We start from the raw sequence: 12,121 nt of genomic DNA on the forward strand, positions 1-12,121 counted from the left end.
ACTCTGCAATGTGCTCATTCCCTTTATAATCAAAAGGACACTTGCATGAAAGGGTAAAAGTCCGTTGAAAATGCGCTGAGTTAACATTCAATGGTCCAGTCTTTCCAGATCAGCAACGATGTATGTCCCTGCACCACTAAGATAATATTGGGTTTTTTTTCCATTTTTTCTTTCTTGTTTTCAAAATTTCTCATGTTGAGTCTCTTTAGGAAACAGCAGCGAGTCTCTTTTGGAGACAAAGTAACCTTGTCTTTTTAAATAGCTGTTGTGACAGTAGCCTGTGGAGAGGCAACTGCTGGTTGAGAGGGAGACAGAGTAATTTCTATTCTAATGTAGTTCCAAAAAGACTAGGGCCTTTTCCTCCCTTCCTAGCTGTGTTGGTTTCTTAGCTCAGCTATAACAAATTACGACAAACTTAGCGACTTAAAGTCACACAAATTCATTGTATTCTAGCTCTGGAGGACAGAAGTTCCGCAGTTCTCACTGGTAAAACCAAGGTGAGTGCAGAACTGAGTCCCTTCCAGAAATCTAGGGGAGAATCTTTTCTTGCTTGTTCCCATTTCTAGAGACTGTCTGCTAATGCCACAGTGAAGGATCTCTCTCTTCATCCTCAAAGCCAGCAAGGCTGCCTCTTTCTTATCCATCTCTCTGATCATGTCTGGTGTAGAATCTCCAATTTTAAGAACCCATGTGATTAGATTGGTCCCACCTGGATAATCCAAAATGCCTTCTCACCTCAAGACTTAATCACATCAGCAATGTCCCTGTGGCTATGCAAGGTACCCTGTTCCTGGGGTCTGAGGAATGAGAACTTGGACATCTTTCCTGGGAGGAGAGTGTATCATTATTACTGCTTACTGTAAAAGAAAAATGCAATTACAGCTTTTGGCAAACACTTCTAAACATTGTCTGCACCTGTCTCCCAGGTGCATCAGGTTTCCATTAGAGGGGAGCTTGGAGGTGACTTGTTAGAACAGGAGAGTGGTCCTTGGTGGGGAGCCATCCATGTCTAGCAGAATCAGGCTTGGCTGAGCCATGGGATACAGAGACCTGACTCCAGAAACTCGTGGTCATGGGAGACTGTTTCAGAGAGCCTAGGAGTAGGTAGCCCTGAACAGACTGGCTTACCATATGAAGAAATGCTAATTCCCTAAGCAAATGGCTTCCTTGACTCTTCCCCATCCTGTTCCTCACAGAAGCAGCCCCTCTTGGTCTGGGCCCCTTTGCTATGTGACTATAAATAAAGGTGAAGGTGGGCTTCTCCATGTTGTTGGAGGCCAGATCTGGTATGGCCCGATCAGCCACACTCCCTTCCAATTGAAAAGATTACTGGTTCATGTGTGTTTATTGATTAGGTAAGTTTATAGGTAATTAACTGATTTTCTTGCCAGCACTGTGGTCCTCTGACAGAAACTCTTCCCCTCATCCATGTGAACGTGGAACCCCCCCTGCCCCAATCCTTGTTGAATGCTGTAGATAGAGAGAGCTTGGCCTTTCTCTGTCATATCCTCTGTTACCTCACAGGAAGTGCAGCTCTCCCAGACACTCAAGACATTATCAAGGACACAGAATTGTCCCAGCCATCCTGAAGACAGTGTGTGTGAATGCATTCTGAAAGGGCTAGAAAGTGGAGTCTCACCTAAGGAAGGGTCTGGGCAACCTTAGCTGATCAGGGACAGCCTCCCTTGGGAGTGACGGCTTTGCCAGAATTGATAAATATCTAGTGTCTGGCAATCTGAGCATGATTATAACACAAACAGGACAATGCAGCTCTGATTGGATTAGAGAGCTTGTAGGCAGCTGCAGAAGCTCCAGAGATGACTATTAGAGACAGTGCAAAACACCCCCTGATGGGCAGTGTCACTTGGGTGGTGGTGCCAGGCTGCTGAGTCTGTCCCAGGTGGCTGATGTCATGGACCCCTCTCAGAGCCCAAGAGCCCACAATGAGCTTCTGGATCCAGATATGACTGTTCTCCTCTTGAAAAGTGCAGTGCTTAGTGTTTCCCAGGGTTCGTCCTGAGCTCATTTCTCCAGCACATTTTCTTATGCTGCAAATGAGGAAGCAGAAGTCTAGAGAATAGAGGTAGGAGGGCAGCAGGAGCCAGGAAAGGGGAAGTTGAAGGTGTGGTGGGTATTCTGGCATGGTTTTAGGCCAAGTTCATGGCCCTGCTCTCTCCTGCCACTTACTGTAACAGAGGCTGTTTCAGGAGCCCAGGAGCCCTGCACAGAGCCTTCAGGGAGGAAGCAAAACAGTCATGATGATGTAAAACAGTGATATGACTGGAAACAGGGTCCATGGAGGGAACCAGACATTACAATGCTTCATCTTGGAAGAGTGCAAGTGGCTTTGCCATCAGAGGGCTTCTGTTCAACGCTATAGATTTTTTATAGCTATTGAAATGTTTAGGACCACACTGGCGAATAGAGCTACAGAGATAGGAGAAAAACCTCTGATAAGAGGTAATATGCAGGCTTTTGGAAGTGAGCTGATGTGGTGATCATTTTACGATGTTTATTTAAAGTGCACACACACACACAATTGTTAAATACACACAATTTTGAGGGATCAATCATACCTTGATGAAGTTGGGGAGGGAGAAAGTGAACTTAGTCTGAATTGCCATGATTTGTGCCTTTGGGGAAGCAATTGTCATTGTTTTTGTTGTGGTGACTTTCTAGCAGTCACAGTCTGGGCAGAAGCTGTCTCGTTCTAGTCACCGTGGTGAAGACTACAGGCTTAGAATTCAGAGAGCCTGGATTCAATCACAGTATTACCTCTTATTAGTAGTATGATGCTGAGCATCTGCTCCAAATCTTGTTTTCCTCAGCCACATGGGAATATTCTGATATGAGTTTTACAGTGGTTAAATGAGATGATGCATTTAGTGCAGGACCAGGTTCTTCACTCTCAAAAATGGAGACCTCCACTTTTTTAGACTAATATTTAGTAGGTAATTATTTTACAAATTTTCTTTCCCCATGGATATTATCATATACTAGCACCTTGGGGTGAAGGTGTTTATCAGAGCAGTTTTCTTCTGCCAGGGCTTTGACAACAAGGAACATAATAGGGAAATCTGATGGTGGGTAAGAGTAGAGATTCCCCAGTAGGGGGCAGTAATGAGAAATGCCCCATGATGAGCCTGGTGATCCAGGGGTTGTTCTATGAGATGCTGAACACTTGGGGTCTCAGAACCCATTTTATGTTACTTTTTTTTTGCCTCTTCTTAAGAGTACACATCATACAACAGAGGCCACTGTTGTATACTTAGCAATATAGCAAAGCTCTTTTTTCCAAGGTGTTGATTCTAAATGCAATTACTTCTGAAACAAGAGAGTCCCAGTGGAGGAGTTCCATTAAACAGCTCCCCCATCTCTGCCACTCCTATCTCTAAGATGAAATCGTAGGCCAAAATGATCTCTAATATCCCTCTCCTAACAACCCAAGGCTCTAAAATAGCGCTACGGCCAATGTTATGTATTTCTTTTTATAGGAATTTGCTTTGCCTGGGGAGAGCAAGACCATATGCCAGAAACATTGTGTAAGTCAAGTCAATTAAGAAGGATTGCTCCTTCAGCCTTGGGTTTGCTTCAGCAAATCTCTAGAGCTGACTTTTTATTTATAACTCTGTAGAGGACCAAAACAACTCTGCATCTGACGAGGGCGTGGAGAAGCAAAACATAGTTCAGATGCATTCCTAAATCATGAATTTTTCTCATTGACGTATGTGCTATCACAGACGGTGCAGCTGTGTGTCATAGATTTTTCAGGCTTGATTACAAACAACCTCCGACAGACTTCCCTGGGAGAATGATGAGGAAGTTGTCCCTGTCACACAGCTGACCCTGTTCCTCCAAGGGACAAAGGCTGGCAAGGTGAAGGGTGGGTGGAATGGAGGTCATGTGGGCCTGGGTCAGGAATCTGCAGCATCCAGAGTGGATTCTCTCTGGACTTTACTGCTTTTTTCTTACTGTCAGTCCTTAGTATTCCTCATTTCTATACATCAAAAAATGCTGGGATGGTAACACACACCTGTTATCCCAGCTACTCGGGATGCTGAGGCAGGAGGATGGCAAGTTCAAAGCCAGCCTGAACAACTTAGCCAGACCCTGTCTCCAAACAAAATTTAAAAATAGGTCTGGGACTGTGTAGCTCAGTGGCAAATGTGCCACTGAATGTGTCCTAGAATGTGCGAGTACTGACTGGAAAAAAAAAAAAGAAAGAAAGAAAGAAAGAAAAGAAAAGAAAGACAGATGGAAAGACAGACAGACATGTTGGGGTGGCATTCAGGCAATCACTGTCTTGTTCAACCTGATGCTCCAGTTCTGTCAGGCTATCTTTTGGCTCCTAGAGCCTTAGGCCACAGTCTCTATGTCCACTGCTAATTACACTGCTTCAGCTGTAATTAGGGTCTTATAATCCATTCTCCCTTCCCCCCATAATCTGCTTCAAACTTCAGTTGCAAAACTAGTTTATAACCACTGGGACTGAGGTAAACGCTTCTCCCAGATGAACCCATTGCAATCCATATTTGAAACTCCCCTTGTGGGCTGAGTGTCTTGCCTTACAGAATCAGCTCCTTACAGGCAGAACCTGAAGCTGATTCTGATGGTACCCCTGGCCTTTAGTGTGGTGTCCATCACACATCAGTGACCACACTGCCTCTCAGATCTGATCATGAAACATGGAGATGACTGAGAGGTGTCTTCACCCATAGTGGTTCCTACCTTGCTCAGCTCCTTGGTTCTCACCAAAGAAACCTCCATGTAATCACAATTCTTTTCTCTGCTTTGTATCCATACTTCCTGCCGCTGGTTTTTCCTCTTTAACTTCTTGCATACTATGTGAAGACAAATGCTTGTATTTTTAGAAAGTCTGTATCATTCATCTAAACCCCGTCCTCAAGTGGAAACATCAGACTAAATGACAGATTTGCAATTGGTCCTCTGTAACAAAGACTTTTACCTATTTAATGGGTGATTAATATTCTGTCCTTTATATTAGGGTACCATATGGCTTATATTCTCAACTGAGACTCCTCTGGGAGTGAGCAAGTATAGTATTAATAATCACACAGGTCAACAGGGGTAAACTTGGACTCTACAGGGCATGATGGGACATATGGTCACCCTATTTATAGTTGAAGATGCTGCTGACCCAGCACTAAAAAAGCATGACCCCAAGACTGTCCTCCCATCACTGTGATGTGTGTGCGATGAGCCAGTTCCACCACCTTGCCAGGATATCCTTGTAGACACGACAGACGTGGACAAAGTAGATTTGTGCCCAGGTAACTGAGGGATGACATGGAGGGGCGAATACCACTGCAAGAAAGGTTGTATTACTTGCAGTTTCCAAGAGAAAGGGTCCACCCTGCCCCACAGGGCCACTGAGGGAACACCAGGGGCAGACAGAAGGCAGAGCAGGAGCGAGAGGAAGTCATGGCTCACTGGGTATTGTTTTCCATGGGCAGGATAGGGCAGGATAGGGCAGGATAGGGCAGGACTGGGCAGGGAAGGGGACGCAGTTGGGATCCTTTAGTTTGAGTGATGCGGGTGGGCTCTGGGCTTGAACAGTTGTTTTGTTTCTGTCCCTGAGTGATTTAAAATTAGAGAAAGGAGGTGGTTGAAGGGGTGTGGGCTCAGGATGAATTGGAGGGTTTACATTATGATTTTCATGGACTGGTGCAAGAAGATCTCAGGGCAGATATAAACAACTCTAGTCTCTAGTCTGTCTCTGATTGATGGATGCCATATAGACAAATACAGAATCGAAGGGACACAGAACAGAGGCACTTGGTGGAAGGCAGGGTGCATTTCTGAACTTGGAATTTAGATTGCCTCTGACAAATTCCCTGGCTCAGCAGAGGTTGAACACCATTAGCTTGAAGCTTGAACCCATACAGTTCCCTGGTCTGTTCTCAGCTAGGAATAATGGTCTCCTAGGGCACTGGGGTGCTTGGGGACCCAGGAAAACAGCAGTATTGAGGGTAGGTTGAAAAGATGTCTTTGAAATTAATGATTTGAAGAAGCTTCCTCTGCAGGTTTTCATGAAGATATAAAAGTTAAGCACTTTCTACTGCATCTCAAGAAACACTGGGGCTGATTGGCTTTATTTTAGGAATGATGTGACTGTGAAGTTCTTTAGTTTGATATTAGGGAGGGGTTTCCAGATGGCTACCTATGACCTGGACTCATGCTGTCCAAGGGTGTGGCGAGCCCATCAGAGTGCAGTGAAGCTGCCCACTTCATGTGCCCTCATCTGACCCGGACAAAGGGGCAGTGGGGATGTTAATGTCCTCATTTTACAGCTGAAGACACTGAGAGGGGCTCAGGCAAGAGTCCAAAGTGCCAGAGCTTTGGAGAAACAGAGCAGAGAACAGAAGGCAGGTCTGTCTCCTCCTCGCTCAGCATTCCACTATCCAGCTCCCTTGCCCTCCCTGGGAGCCTCCTCTTGAAGGGAGAGCAGAATCCTCTCATGCAAGCCTGCTCTCCCTGGTTCCAGGGCCTGGTTTAAACCTGCGGAAAGTCTCCTAGGAATGGGAGGCCCTTCCTTCCCTTGTTCTAGCAGCAGGTCGGCTTTTGCATATCTCCCAGCATGTTGCCATTTATGGATTTGGGCAAAATAACAGAATTACACAGCTTCAGAGTGTCAGACTTCTTTTTTTTTTCCTTTTTTTCTTCCACACTGAGCTTCCTGTTTCTATGGCAATGAATAGGATGTTTTGCACCAAGAAACACTTTAAATGCCACTGGGGGAAGGTAAGAACCACACATAGCTCTCTGCAGAGCAGGAAGGTGAAATGAGATGCTAAGAAGAACTGAGTGAAATGAGAAGAAAATGAGCAGAAATGCTGAAGAGAAGTGGGAGAAGGGAGGAAGAAGGTTAAGAAGCACGAGCTGAGAAGGAAGAATGAGAACAAGTGACATGGCAGCCGGCACAGCAGCATCCCTGAGTATGTGAAAAGAACATGCCAACTTCATGAGAGCCACAGTCAGAGTTTTCACCTGGACCCAAGGTTGCAGGAATGGGGGTGGCTTCCCTACATACTCTCACTACATGGGGCCCACTTGAAGGTGGCTTCCAGTGTAACATGTAAGTCAGGGACGCTCAGACAGGATCTCCTGCAAATGCCTGCTTGTGCACAAGGCCCTGGAAGTCAGCTCTTCTACCTCCAAGGTTAGATCTAAGATTTTCCTTCCATGAGGGATGTTTGCCTGCCTGTAGACTGACTCTGTAAGGCTCTGCAGTCTTCCTTTCCTTTTGGATCAGTCAGTTTTCTATTGCTATAACAAATGCCCGAGATAATCAATACTTTATAAAGAGTAAAGGTTTGTTTTGGCTAACAGTTTTGGAGGTTTCAGTCCATCACTGGTTGGCCTGTTGCTCTGGAGCCTGTGGTGAGATGGCACATCATGGTGGGTAGTGTATGATGGAGGAAGCTGCTCAACTCGTTGGGCTGTGAAAGGGAGAAAGAGGAAGGGACTGGTGTCTCATGATCCCCTTTGAGGACACACTTACAATGACCTGAAGACCTTCCACTAGCCCCACCTCCTAAAGGCTTCACCACCTCCCAGTAGCAGCAAGTTGGAGATTAAACCTGTAACACACAGGCCATGGGGGATGTTCCAGGTCTAAACTCTAGCACCTTTCCTATCTTCCCTCTGTGTTTGTGTGGGCTTGACCACACATGCTCCCTAGAAGGCAGATGGTTATAATACTATAAAATATGAGTGATGCAGAAGAGATCCTAGAAAATCCAGTGGCAACAGGAAAAGTTTCTTTTTCTCTTCCCCATTTCTATCTTTCTCCAATAAACACACAAAAATTTATGGTCAAGTCAGCATGTAAGGAAGACCACAGGACAATTTCAAGTGGAACCCGGTAAAGCTATGAGTGATCAGTCAAGTACTTCTCACTTTTGAATTCTCTAATTCCTCCATCATAGCCAAGTCCAATCAAATCAGCTCCATCTAGCCCAAAGTTCCTGTTCTATAAGGTTTTAAGAGCTATAAGCTGCAATTAAAGGCACAGTAGTAGGAAAAGCCAATCAAAAGGTATTCTCAAAATAGCTGGTCCCTGTGGAAGGCCCAGGCAGTTGTATTTGTCCAGCTGCTTGACAAAGACCCAAGTGCTCTCACTCACTTGCCAGAGACCTATAAAAGGCTCACCTACAGCTGATTGTGCAATGGGTTTCTTGTTAATGAAAATCGACCAGGAGTCATATGAACCAACGGCAGCTGGACAGAGGAGACTGGGGTGCCAAACAGAGCAGGAAATGGCCAGGGGCCAGGATAAACAAGTTGGGGTAGGAGCAGAAGTGTCTGTCCCAAGATAGCTCTGTGAGGTACTGCTTTTCAAGGGTTTGGCCAGGGCAAGCTGGTTTATTTTCAGTTAATTTGGGTATGCCCTAATTTACTATGGGAGCCTCGAATTTGCATGTCTACTTTAAGAGACCCTAACAAGTACAAATAATAAAATGTTAATTTATGCCTTCTGTGAGGATTGGAATTGAGCGTGGCTTGATGCAACTGCAAAACAGAACAGATCTGGAAATGTTGGCAGGCAGAGGAGGAGGGTGGAGGAAGCACGTGCTTCTTTGAGTTTTGGAAGGGAGGCTGAGAGGAGGCTAGAAAACATCCTGGCTTTTAGGTCCCTTCAGAGGTCTGAAGGTACTTTCTATAACTGCCAAGGGATGATCTTGCTGTCTCATAGCCCTGACCCAACATGACAATATCCAACAGCACTGGGCACAGGGTGGGTCCTGGAGAAATACTTGGTGAATTGATTCATGATGCTGGGGATATTCTCAGTACCACCACTTCCATCCCTCCCTGATTTGGGGACTGTCAGGTCTCACTTTGCTCTTTAGAAACTCCACATCAGCTTCATATTAAAGGAGAAAGCCAGCCCTGGTGTGATGTTCTGGGCTGTTCCAAACAGCACCCCCCTCAGGCTCTGAATTCTTTGAACCCTTACACAGTGCACACGGCCCCAGCAGCCTGGTGTAAAAGCCTCGTCTCATTCAGCTTTGCCCAGACCTCCTACTCCCATCTTGGGGCCACTCCCATGGCTGACCCCCATATATCCTAAAATGGCCCCGTCCTTAAGAATAAGACAAAAAGTCCATTCCTTTTCATTCTTGTTGACATCAAGCTGATCACAGAGTTAAAATGGATGAGCAGACTCTGGCAGGGTGTCGTAAACATCTTTGGAGCTCCTGGCCAGTCACGTTGGCACATTTCTCTAGGAATCATCCCTCTGGCCACAAAAGGGAATCCCAGTAACCATGTCTGCCATGATCCTTCCACCTTGGCTGAGGATTTCATCAGAGTTCCCATCAGAACCATTATCTTTCTCTTAGAATTTGGAATGGGATTTAAAGAAACGAATAAATAGAGGTCACTATCTGTGTTTGGCTCAGACATGAATTTTGGAAGGCTAGTGGCCATATGTAGGGAGAATCAGAACAAGTTAGCGTGTAGAGTGAGAGAAAAGGCAAACATGAGAAATAAGTCAAGAGAAAAGAGGCGTGGCCTCCCGCTTCCTCCTGGGTTCTGTAGATGATTGGCATCTTCATAATAAGTTGCCACGTATTGATTAGCCTCACTTCACCGGCTTCCTCACACTAGTAACCAAACAGACTTGGACAAGACACTAATAAGTGTTGCCATAGGCTTCTGTTGCTCCCTCCACTCTGCATCCCTAACTACTATCTTTCAATGACCACAAACCTATTCAAATGCATGGCGTGGTTCTCAGCTGCCTGTGTCACCATGACCATAACCCACACACCCACACCTTGCACTCCCCAGGCTGCCTTCCTACCCTCATCACTTTTCTCTGCCCTGAAGTTGCTCCTTTGCTTGTGTCTAATCTGCTTCTTCACACTTCTGTGAGCCACTCATCTGGCTCATGCACGTCCTCCTGCTTCTCTGGATTTCTTCCCGGGCTTGGAATGGTCTTCCCTCTCCTCTTGGCCATACAGATAATCTAGATTGGATGCTAGATGTATTTCATTTCTGCAAATGGAATGGTTTCTGCTTGCTGCCTTATGCTAAGGAACAGAAATTACCATAATGAAAAAAAATGGACTATTTGTCCTATGACCCCTTAGCTGTGGTGAGCCCAACACAGTATCTGTTCCCGGCAAATGTTTGTATTTATGATAATGAAAGATTTACCCAATTGAAAATAGGTCTAAACTACTGGAGAACGCAGTATTCTGTGTTCTTGGCTCACCTGGGAATGGGGGATGAAGAGTCCTCTTCACTGGAAGGAGACAGGAAGGTACCCAGTCCTGAGAAAGTTAATGCCTTACACCAGTGTTCTCTCAACTGGCAAAGAAAGGAAAGAATTGGTTTGGGTAAATACACATTATACAAGAATTACAGAAGAATTCATCTGACTTTTCTCTCTGTTTGATGTCAACAAACTACATCAGGAAAAGAAAGTGCATGGAGTGGAAGGAAACTGATGAATGAAACTTAGCCATCTGATGAAAATTTCACTAGTGAGAGGCTAAAGATGGGATCGCTCTTGGCAAGGGGCCCAACAGGAACTGGTAAATGCTACTTTTCCACAGAACAGGGCTGAGCTTTTTAGGAGCCCTGGGGCCACGTCATAAAATATTTCACATGATGTTTGTGTCAAGAAGCCAAGGAAACTTGCTCTAACTTTCTACATTTATGTAAAAGAAACTCATTCCGTACCTTCTGCTACACAAATGTTTAAGTCAACTGCTGTGATCAGCTTTAATTGTCTGTGAGTCATCTGGGTGTACAGCCTAGCCCTGGGTCTTAGTTTTTACTTTCTTTCTATCTCCTGCATCCTATTCTTTTTGCTTTTTGAGAAATGCTATTTGATAATATCACAGAAATAATGAGGGTGGAGCTTAAAAAAAAGATAGTCGTATCCTGCATATGGAACATAAGGGATTGTAAGAATTTTTTTTTAATGGTCACACATATGGAAAAGGTCTCTCACTGCTTTCCACTCTCCACTGGATTTCTCCTCTATTCCTTCTGCTTCCTGTTGTTCCCTGCCAAAAGAAATGTTTTTCTGTCATTCTTTGAAATCATTTTAATTTTATCTTGGAGTGGGCTCCAATTTGTTTAAGCGTGGGATTACATGCTGATACAAATAATCACAATTTTTAAAGTTTGAAATGAAGCCCTATTAGAAATAAATACAGCTAAGATAATTTTTAAAAGACTTCCACCAGGACAAAAAGTTTTAGGAGGTGGAACCCCATATAACATTGAAAATCTTACAGTGACTTCCCAAATGCATTTGTGAGTTGCTTGTTGCCAAAATGCCCAGGGCACCATGCACATGATTAACACTGTGGGTTCAGTAAATTAGCTCTACTAGACTCTCTCTAAAACACAACCACAGAGAAGTATTGAATTCCACTGGAGAGAGGGAAATGGAATACAGGAATGAAACATTAATTTTTCTAGTTATATTCCAGACCAAACTTTGAGTGAGTAATTTCACAGGCAATCCACAGCATCATCTCTGGATTCCTCATCTCATACCATTCAGTTACTCTCCATCTGGAGATCTCTTCACATCTTTAAATAAAAGAACAGAAAGGAGCAAGAGTCTTTAAAAAATTAAATGACAAAGGGCAGAAGCCTCCTGAAATGTTGGAAACATGGGAATCTGAAGAGAGATGATGTGTCAAGACTCAGTGCCTACCTCACAGCCAAGAGAACAAGAAACACTTTGGAAAAGAAAGAAACGTTGAGCCTGAGCCCTCTCATCTGTTTGTACATAAAGATGTTCTCCCTTCCTTCTCTGGGACCCCTGTGGGTAGATCATCTGCAAGTCTGTCTCAGGCAAATGGTCTGTGGTGGAGAGTGGAGAAAGAAACAAGAGTGGAAGAAATACCTGGTTTGTGAGTGTAGAGGAAGGTCTAGTAACTCTTTTTATTCTCTCAAGTTATATCATTGGGAAATCAATTCTGGAGAAAGGGGACATTGGCTGATAAAAATCACCATGGAGGAGAGGGCCTAGAAGATTCTGAACCTTAGTCCTCATGCGCCCCCTAGTGTAGGATGTGGGTTAGTTCTTCGGTTACAGGGCTGATGATGAAAATCTGTCATTCTTAATTAC

The sequence above is a fragment of the Sciurus carolinensis genome, chromosome 7 (genome assembly GCF_902686445.1).
Source record: "Sciurus carolinensis chromosome 7, mSciCar1.2, whole genome shotgun sequence".
Classification (NCBI taxonomy): domain Eukaryota; kingdom Metazoa; phylum Chordata; class Mammalia; order Rodentia; family Sciuridae; genus Sciurus; species Sciurus carolinensis.